This window comes from Citrus sinensis, chromosome 8 (genome assembly GCF_022201045.2).
Source record: "Citrus sinensis cultivar Valencia sweet orange chromosome 8, DVS_A1.0, whole genome shotgun sequence".
NCBI lineage: Eukaryota > Viridiplantae > Streptophyta > Magnoliopsida > Sapindales > Rutaceae > Citrus > Citrus sinensis.
In genome coordinates, this window is record NC_068563.1 from 20,266,996 (window position 1) to 20,275,490 (window position 8,495).

The window sequence follows — 8,495 nt, forward strand, 5'->3', positions numbered from 1 at the left end:
TCTTGGATTTTGCAAACCGGTTTGGAAAATGAGGAGGTATCACAATAGGTAGGGGTTTCGCTCTGGTGGGTTCCGCATCATGAGATTGAGGCATCAATTCATTCTTCTCAAGCTCATCTTCTACATGCTTTGTCACTTTCTTACTCGGCTCTTGCAACTCTTTCCCATTTCTAAGGATGACAACACTAACGTTTTGCTTTAGATTCACCTCAGATTGTGAAGACAATCTCCCTAATACTTGAGACTCCAAACGGCTCACTGTAGTCGCCAATTGACTCATTTGGTTCTCCAAATTCTGAATGCTTGCTGTAGTTGCCTGCTGAAATTGTTGAGTGTTAGTCGCAAGTGATTTAACAATTTCTTCAAGAGATATACCTGACTTAGAGGTTGACTGTGGAGGTGCTGGTTGTCTTGGTGGATACTGTTGTGGGAATCCTGACGGCCTAACTCCATAGCTGAAGTTGGGATGATCCTTCTATCCCGGATTGTATGTTTGTGCATAAGGATCATACCTCCTTTGAGGCATGCCTGGAAATCCTCCAACTGCATTGGTTTGTTCAACGGGTTCTTCTTGAAGTGTAGGACACATATCAGTTGAATGACCCATATTGTAACAAATGCCACAAGTCTTCACCTGTTGCACATTGCCTACAACAAACTTTTCCACAAGAGAAGTAAGTTTATCTAAACGTTGTTCAACAGAAAAAATATTTACCTCATTCACTGTTCTTGAAGTGGCATCTTGCCTGCTGCCAAATTGTTGTGCGTTGGCAGCCATATTTGATATCAACTCCCTTGCTTGAGTAGGGGTCTTGTTCACTAACACACCTCCACTAGCAGCATCTATCATACTCCTATCCATCAATGATAGTCCTTCGTAAAAATATTGAATAAGAAGTTGATCAAAAATCTGATGCTGGGGACAGCTGGCACACAATTGTTTGAATCGCTCCCAATACTCATACAAAGTCTCCCCAAGAAGTTGTCTGATCCCACAAATGTCTTTTCTGATGTTAGCAGCTCTTGAAGCAGGAAAGTACTTCTCGAGGAACTGCTTCTTCAAACCATTCCACGTTGTAATTGATCCAGGAGGCAAGTAGTACAACCAGTCTTTAGCTAGTCCATCTAAAGAGAAAGGAAAAGCACGCAGCTTAATCTGCTCTTCAGTCACACCTTGTGGTCTCATACTTGAACATACAACATGAAACTCCTTGAGATGTTTATGAGGATCTTCACCTGCAAAACCATGAAACTTGGGTAACAAATGAATAAGACCAGATTTTAATTCAAAATTTACCTCCAAGTCTACATATTGAATGTAGAGTGGTTGTTGATTCAAGTCTGGTTCAGCTAAATCTCTAAGAGTTCTTTCTACAGGTGCAGGTCTATCCATCACTTGTTCTTCTGAATCGCTAGATGATTCAACTAAATCAGGCACTGTATCTGTTTCAGAAAGCAAAGGCGACGAGGATCGTTGCTTAGCTCGCTTTGTCTGCTGTCTCAGTTGCCGAGCTGTCTTCTCAATTTCAGGATCAAACGAAAGTGTACCTGTACGAGAAGAACGAACCATACACCAAGTAAAACGTAAAAAGGATTAAATAAATGACACCAATCCCCGGCAACGGCGCCAAAATTTGATGGTTGTCGAAGCCAACAAAAATAAATTCCTACTCTAAATAAATTGTGTATAGTGATTGAGCAGGGTCGTGTCCACAGAGATCGGTAATTATTTAAATCCTTTTGAAACGTAAAACGTAAAATGAGGGAATTATTGACAATAATAAAAATCAAATTAAAATAACAAGAATGTAAATTAAAGTTGTAATTCAAATTGGAGAAAGCTCTGGTTGAAGGAATTAACTCAGCTTGATTCACCTACTGATCATTGATTCAAATATAGATTATTATTACTCATGAATAGACCGGTTATAGCTACTGAGACCCTCTAATAGCCAATCTCTCCTTAACTAGTCGATAACTAAGGTACGACCGTTGGTTATTTCCCTAATCAATGTACAACCCTAGATACGATCATAGGATTTAATCAATTGACAGCCTGAAAAACCAGAGAGACCCAAATCCTAATCAACACATATGATGATTCATTTAAATTAGATTGTTTATTCTCACAACACAACTCTCTGCTATGTTATTTGTCACAAACATTAAATTCTTCATACGATGAATCCTTTAATTGACAATAGATTAAGTTGATAATTAAATAGTGGCCAATTACCTAATTAACAAACATAATCATGAAAATAATTCAGAGAATAAACAAATACCCAAAAAGCAATAAAACAATTAAAGCACAAGAAAGATCTTACAGTAGTGATGAATCAAAGCTTCATTAACCTTCAACTAGAAAAATAGGTTTAGTTCTTCATAAAAAGAAGAGAAAAGATTAAATCTAGGGTTTCTTTCTTTTTCTCCAATCCCATTCCCCCCTTTTTCACAATAGATTCCTCCCTTAAATACTCTCTCTCTCTTCTCTTTTATAATTCTATTTAAAATAAAATACTAATATATGAAATATTAAATTCGTAATTACAAAAATAACAAAAAATACAAAACATGTTAAACTAAAAACTGCAGTTCCGCAGTTGACAGCACGCGCCCACGCCTTATCAACAAAGTTATTCTGACGCTCATAATTTCTCCAAGAGAACAATCATCCTTAAACATCATCTTTTAGCTCAATTTTATCACCAATCAATAGAATTGCACCTACAAAAGTAAAACACAAGTAAACCATTATTATTAAGTGCAAAACATCGATATTAAGGGAAGTAAATAATGCAAAACTAGTGCATAAATTGCACTCTAACAATAACATTCACAGTAGTTTATAAATTTTATATTATTTTATTTATAATATCTTTTTAAATTATGTCTACATTAGTATAAATCTTAAAGTCAATTTTTGGATTTATAGACTTTAATATTAATAATACCCGTTGGGATAGACTAATAATAAATTAATATTAAAACAATTTCATTATATACGTTATTTTATTAATTATACTTATTGTAATATTTTATTTGTATCATATGATACTTATTTATTATTTTTATTTTATTACTATGTGTATATTTATTTAGGTTATTATAATCAAAGGGAATAATAGTCATTTATGAAATTAAGGGGTCTACGTGACCATTTATAAAACTAAGGGTCTATGTGACTATTTAAATAAATTTTAGAGGTGTGAGCAGCCTTACCCTTAGTTAAACTAAATAAAATTGTATAGGCACTATCTCATTTTCAAAAAAATATACATTTATGGATACATTGTAATTTATAATTTTTTCATAGCTGTGGTGACACCCAAATTGGCCGTCAGAGACTGAATTACTAATGCAAATGACAATCCTATGAAAATTACCGAGAGCAGCATTTATTTTGTAAAATTTTAAAAGATAAAGGTTCTTGTCTTCAAATTTTTTCATATATAAAATTTTCGTTTTATATAGTATACCTCATATCAGTGATCTGATCCTGCCTGAACATTAGTTTTCACCATACAGTTACACACACAAATGATAATAATAACAAGAAATTTTGAAGTAATGCTAACCCTCACTAACATCATTTTTAAAATAAAAAAATTAAATTTTATTAATGAGTTTATTCAGAAAATGGGTTTAGTGAGCATTTTGGTAGGTTGAAATAGCTCCACCCTTTTACTTATTAAATGTTAAAAATTTTATTATAAAATTCTCCTTAACCAAAATTACTCTTAAGAACAAAAAGTTTTAACTTTTCTCGACGAATACGTGATAAATAACCAGTTCTCTGCGCACTGCTCGAAACCCATGTTCATGAAATCTATGATCTGATTTCGGTGAAATTTCAATTATCTACCTTAATTTATAATCCAAAGCTCTCTAATTTTTGGTTTGATTACTAACTGGAGAGCTCACCACTCCCAACCTAACAATTTGGTCTTTGATTCTTTTACAAATGTATCGGAAGTTTTTCTTCTTCTTTTTCCTTTTTTCCTTTTCAAAGTAAAAACATTTGGATCAAATCTAAACTATTGGAAGTTCTTAGTCTTTGATTTACATACAGTGCCACTGACGCTTTTACCAAACCAAGAACATAATATAGCAAACTAACAAATAATTTGATACATTTTCAATCTCTATATAATATATTGAAACTTGAGTGAACTAACGAACAATGGTAAAAATGGAAGTCTTGCAAATGCAGAAAGGGTTTGTGAATGTTGAGATAAGAAAAGTAGAAAGTGAAGATACATGTGTCATTAGGACTTGAGAGGTGCAATGAGCAGAAGAATGACTTTCGAATTTTTATAAGTGAAAGGGATTTAAAGAGATATTTATATAATGAGTTCGAATAACCTCACCCTTAAATCTGTTAAATAAATAATGTACAGCACATATGAATATCTAGTAGGTAAAATAAAATAAACAAATGCACCTGCAAGACAAACTAAAATTACCAATATTTTTATTCATAGGATACAAAATTAAAATAATATTGCTTACTGTTTCCGGGATACATAAGACATCAAAGTTCATGTCGCTGCTGATTAAAATTTAAGAATATTCAGAATTGAAACTCATCATTAGTTTGGCTCTTCATTATTTCCTTGCTGTTGCTCCTCATTTTTTATTTGCTCCTGCAGCTGAAGTCGGCTTGCCATTTTTCTCTTCTTTTTGAATTCTGGTTGCTGACTTCTTACTGTCTCCAAAGTCCTCTATTTATAGCACTTCGATCGGCTCGGCTCCCCCAATGGTGATAAGTCACTTGTTATTTAACAGGTTTGCTGGTTGAAACTTTAAACAAGTGAATAAGTACTTGTCCATTAGTTGTACTTGTCAATTAGTTACTAAATGTTACTTCACTTGAACATAGATACTAAATGTGACTGAGTCGGCGATATATTTGTAATCTTAACAAATTAGCTTTATCGATTGGGCAAGTCTAATTTTTCTATTTAATAGAGAGACTATCAAGAAAAATGATATTTTTCTATTTAGTCTTAAACATATTTTAAGGACAATTTTTATAGTCTCACATAAATTTTAATAACAATTTTTATAGTCTCACATAAATTTTAATAACAATATGTAGTCATAGAATTCAAAATTTAATGACGAAAGAACTTTGAAGTGAAAAATATTATTAACATAAATATAATTCATCACAAAGAAATCTAAAATCTAAAAGGTAACAATAAATAGTCTAAAATGAGATTACATTGTAGAAGAAAAATAAAAGTAACATTACACAAAAGTAGAATTAAGTAAACAACAAGTTGTTGTTTTATGAATGCTTCAACTTCCTTAAATTTGCTATCTTCTTCCTTGATTTTAATTTTTTATCCTTATTTTGCTGAGACAATGTTGTAGTAGATGATGACTTTGAAGGTACCTATCATTTTCAAGCTTTATAAAATTAAAGATTTTTCCCAAAAGTATTTCACAATTTGATCATCTATTATTGGTACATCATTTTTCTCTATCTATATTTGGCTCTACATGATTAAAAAAATAATACTAACAATAAAAAAAAAACTTGAGAAAACACTTAGGTAGCATTTACTTTTTGGATTGCCAATGCATAAAAGAATCGTATATGGCAAGCCAAATAGGTATAAATAAAAATATTTAGGTAAGAATGCAACATCAATTAAATTTTTCAATGAAACATATCCGCAATCAATTCTTTCATCCATTAAAAAGATAGAAAAAATTCTAAATGAAAGAAAGGAGATTACAAGCACATACTTGCTTTCATTATTACTTCAAATTAACAATATAATCAAAAGATTACAAGCACATAATCAACCTCGATGCACTTGCACAAATTTTGCATCCAAAGCTCTGAAGTTAATCTATTAAATAGTTGGCATCAAACTTGAATTAAATTAAATTATTAAGCAGTCAATCAATCAATGTTTACAGTAAAATAAATATAAAGTTGAAAGAAATAAAAGATTAAGTAAAAAATGAAAAACAAAATAGCGTACACATTTAGATTTTGTATGGAGACTACTTGAACCTTTTTCGCTCACTCCAATACATTTTCTGAAACAAAGTATTAAGGAAACTCTCTATACATTTTTGTTATCCCAGTACAAAGGAAGATAAGTATATTAATTTTGACTAAACATACAACAACCACTTGGTGGGGGGGAAGGCTTGTTAATCTTTATTTAGTCACTTCCCAGCAAATCCAACAATATTTTGAGCAAACTTTACTACTTTAGCAACCCAAGCTTCAAAATCGTCCTTTTAAACAACGCATCAAAACTACCTAATATTTTATATTTAAAATTTTGTAGCTTAACTTATTATTATATTGGCTGGACTTAAATAATTTACTAACTCTTTTTATTATATTAATACTAGCTATAATTTTCTTTAAAAAAATAAAGAAAGATGATTAATTACATACCAAGATGAAGTGAGCAAAAATTAGAAAGATCCCAATTTTCTAGAGTTCTTATGAAAGAGTATTAGGAAAAAAAAATCTAATATCATCAGACCTAAACCCACTGCCCAAATTGACAAACAAATTGATCTTAATATCCTAATTTTGCAAGAGTTTCTCAAAACCTAGTAAACTTTGCTTCAAATTCCTTCATTTATTTGCATGTATTTTATGTTTTTCTTTTACTAGATTCTCTTAGGAATTTTATCAAGCACTTGATAAGCATAAAAATATTCAAATAATAGATCTAAGAATTACAATCCCTAATTTTACCAAACACAAAAATATAAATTTCACATAATCCAATCACAACTAAACTAATCAAAATTAAATTGGCTGAGTTTATATATACTCACAATTTCGAAGTAGAACGAGAGATGCGAGTGAATTTTGTTGAGTGGCTTATTTTGGCATGCGTGAGTGAACTGGTGAGGGTGGCGTGCTTTGAGCGGCGAGCTTTTCAGCGGCGGCAAAGGGCGTGATTCTAGTGGCTTATGCGGCGGCTAAGGTAGAGTTACAGTGTTGCCTCCATAGTCGCGGGTTTTGTTCTGTTATCATCATTCACAAACACACGCACAAATTGGAAAGGATTACAAAAGATAAAGATGGGTAGTTTTTAATACAAAATCAATTAAAGTGAAGTGGTCAGGGAGAGAGTGGGAGGGAATTAAATTGTTTTGTTTGGATAACAACAAAATTGGCCGAGGAGTGAGGGAGGGGATTAATTTGTATTTCACGGTTTCATTAGAGAAATTTATGTTCTATTTAAATTTAGTATTTTTTATTTTTTATTTTTTTATCCAATATAATATGTATTCTTTTTATAAATCCAACATAATTAACTACTATAGGATTCTTTTAAAAATAAAAAAAGAAGCTATTATAAGTTTGTTATTATTGGTTTTTAAAAAAGTCTATTATCATTTTTTATTAATCCAAGTTAATTATTTTAAGGCTATTATTTTATTTTTTATTAATCTAACATAGTTAAACAAAATTTTTATGAAACTAAATAATAAACAATAATCTGGGTAATTAAACTTTAAGAAAAAAGAGCAATTTCAAGTCTTTATTTAAAATTTGCTAATTGTCTTTCAATACATTTTAGAATAAACTTCGATTTACTCTTTACTTGGAATGAAAATCATCAATTTATCTCCTAAAAGTATGAAGACTTCAATTTATTTTCACTTTCATTCAGAAGATGGTGGCAAAAGAGAGGAACAGTAATGACTTTTTTTTTTTAATCTTCTTAATAGTACATAGAGGTACATTGATGTTTTCACACATTAATAAGATAAAATATCAATTATTTAATAAAATACATAACAAAAATTTGTTGGTCACAAAATATAATATAATTAAAAAAATATTGATTATTATTATTTTTTTGGCCAATGTTGTAAAGTTCGTAAAAAAAAAAAAATGAATCGAATACTAAATAATGTGTCTCTGAAAAAAAATGGTCATGAAATACAAAATTACTCGAGACAAAATTTTAAACTACTATTTTTTAGTTTTTTCTCAGTAGATAATTATCTGTGACAAAAAAATAGGGTCTTAAAAATTAATCAAAACCATGTTGAGTTTCGAGACTAATATTTTTCGTCACAAACGGTTTGATCAATTTTACATCCCTCTTTTAGTTACGAAATGATTATGTCACTTATAATTATATTTCGCCACCATATTGTTTGTCATAAAAGATGATATTTTTGTCAGAAAATGATTAATTTTGGAGGGAAATTTTTGCACTAAAAAAAGCATGTCATTTTGTGGCTAATTTTATGTTTGTCGCAAAACATTTGATTAAGTGACCAATTATTGGGTTATAAAAAAATATTATTCGTTATAAAATATTACATGGGACAGGACGAGATTATTAGCTACGATTTTAAAAAATCGTCACATATTATTTTATGACAAAATCTACAAATGTCATAAAAAAATTGTCTTAAAAAGTCAAATTTCTTGTAGTGAATATTAGAGCTGTAAGGCACATTTATTTGTTTTTGTTTGCTTGCACAATTTA

The 8,495-nt window shown here is 30.4% G+C and overlaps 1 long non-coding RNA gene across 1 annotated transcript; it reads right to left on the reverse strand.

Annotated features, from left to right (window-relative positions):
* Positions 1–4,330: 4,330 nt before the first annotated feature.
* Positions 4,331–7,262, reverse strand: LOC107175958 (uncharacterized). Its single transcript, XR_008050795.1, has 2 exons — positions 6,820–7,262; positions 4,331–4,803 (listed from the first exon to the last, which is right to left on the reverse strand). It is a non-coding gene; the product is annotated as an uncharacterized LOC107175958 (long non-coding RNA).
* Between the last annotated feature and the right edge of the window lie 1,233 nt (positions 7,263–8,495).